The sequence below is a fragment of the Atractosteus spatula genome, assembly GCF_055471065.1.
Source record: "Atractosteus spatula isolate fAtrSpa1 chromosome 10 unlocalized genomic scaffold, fAtrSpa1.hap1 SUPER_10_unloc_13, whole genome shotgun sequence".
In the NCBI taxonomy this organism is placed as follows: Eukaryota; Metazoa; Chordata; class Actinopteri; order Semionotiformes; family Lepisosteidae; genus Atractosteus; species Atractosteus spatula.
Genome location: NW_028296616.1, coordinates 46226 through 48523, shown reverse-complemented (window position 1 = coordinate 48523; position 2298 = coordinate 46226). Strand labels below are relative to the sequence as shown.

Genomic DNA, 2298 nt, shown 5'->3' with positions numbered 1-2298 from the left:
GAGAAGAGCATTGTAGGGCGGGACTTTATATTTTAGTGGATAGGTCATAAAAGTGTTAAAATAATTGAATAAGACACATTTAGCAGCGATAACTTATAAGCACGAGCAAAAATTGATCTTTATAACGCTTATAGATTTTAACAATATAACAGACTTTACTAAAAAGTTTACTTTTAAAATAAATATTACATCACAACATGTCCACACCCAGGCACCTGCCGTTAAAGGTTATGGGATGTAGAGATACAGTATATAAGGTTAATGATAAGAATAAATGGCTGGCGATAAACCTTTCCTCGATCCTTTGCGGACTTGTAAAACTGTTCATGATCAGAATAAAAAACGCTCATGCTAATACACAAGCACCTGTGTCTCACCAAAGCTGACAAAAAACCAAAAAATCGCACTACACGTGTGAACAGGGGAATGAGCGAGCGAGCGGGGATAGGGCGCCTCCTGCGCTTAAAAGCTTATAGCACCTGGTATTCCCAGGTGGTCTCCCATCCAAGTACTAACCAGACCCATCTCTGTTTAGCTTCCGAGATCAAACAAGATCAGGCGTGCTCAAGGGGGTGTGGCCGTAAGCAAGAGTAAGGCTCGCTGGCACCCTTCTTATAGAGAGGACAGCTCCGTCACCTCTTTTACGACGCTGCTTTTTTTCCCTTGCGTTTTTCTCTTCTTCCCACGTTCTCTCTCTTCACTGCCTTCGTCCCGCTCTATTTCACTTCAGCCTTTCACTTTTAGCGGCAATGCTTATTAATAAGACAGAATTAAGTGTTGCTGTGCTTTTTCATATGAGGCCCCATCTCTCTTCATCTCTGTGGTGCAGCCACAGAGAAACTTTTCATGCAGGCTGATTTAAAGATGTTTTCTTTTGATAAGGGACAGCTCCCAAAGGGGGATGCACTTAGCTAAGCCTGGCTATCATGATCAATGGTCATCCATTGGCGCCTATCTGTCTAGGGTGTGCCAGATGGACATCTGGACTGCATTCCTAAGTGTCAGGAGTAAGTGACTCACATCTCACCTTGATCAACCAATCAGGGACTGGTAGGGCCGAGTAACCCACGTGGGACTCTGATGCCCATGGAACTTTCTGCCAATGAACAAGCTGAAGTTCCTCCAGGTAAAAACAGGCAACACAGAGGGCCTGAGAGACTATTTCGTGGACTTTTCTAAAGGGAATTCAAAGGAGAATTCCAGGGCAGGATGGCCCAGGAGCAAAAGGACAAAGGACATCCTAAGACTCAGCCCGGACAACCACGGAACGGCCAGTGTGTTCGAGTGCCAGAACTTTCCTTTGTTCTAAGAGTCTAGAGCGGAGGTTGCCAGAGAGTAATCAGAGGATCCACCTGAGGTTAGCACCAGCAGCAAGCCTTGTGAACAGGTCGGAACTGTGGACAGCTGAATCACTATTCAGAACTAGCGCTTCATCAGGAATGAACCAGTCCTCTTCCTGACTTGCTGGGACCCACAGTCATCTTTTCTCCTGTGCACAAACTTTGCTAGTTAAAGCCAACACTAACTAGCCGGTCAGTGAGCATCTGCAGCACAGCACAGCCTGGCACGGAGCCAGAGAGCCCGCAGGAGATCTGAATCCCCAGAGATTGGATGAGTATTCAACTTCAATGCATTACAGCTTGAGAATTCAATTGTTATCCCAACCAGTTGATATCAATTTAATTCCTAAGAGTTATGTACTTGTTTTCAGTATCTAATGTAGAAGTTGTAACCAAGTTCACTTTATGAAACGGTCTAAATGAATGATAAACCGAACGTATGTTCTCTTGATATATGTAACTCTTGGTAACTGACTGAATATATACCTTTTGTATTCTGATAACCCTCTCGATAAGATCTGTTAGGTTTATATGCATATTCTATGTATTAATAAATGTATCCTCGTGTATAAGTACCTGAGTGTGTGCGTTGTTTGAGTTATATCGCATGGTTGGATTCTAAAGCCATCAAAAGAATCAATTTTGTGATTTACAGCTACAATTAATAATTGTCCCAGTAAATGCCCAAACCCTACACTGGTGCATTCAGAGAGCACACTACACCTGATTGTTCCTTAGGCTGGGACAGCAGATCATAATATGCTCTCTTAATATTGAGAGACTGGCTCACTCCTGTCTGTTCCTCAGGGTGGGACAGGAGATCACACACTGTATTATTATTATTGAGAGACGGGCTGACTGTCTGTTCCTCAGGCTGGGACAGTGGATCACACACTATTATTATTATTACTGAGAGACAGGCTCACTTTCAATTCCCCAGACTGGGACAGAAGATCAC

The 2298-nt window shown here is 43.6% G+C and overlaps 1 pseudogene; it reads right to left on the bottom strand.

Moving 5' to 3' along the window:
* Positions 1–467: 467 nt before the first annotated feature.
* LOC148812916 (5S ribosomal RNA) lies at positions 468–586 on the bottom strand (annotated as a pseudogene).
* Between the last annotated feature and the right edge of the window lie 1712 nt (positions 587–2298).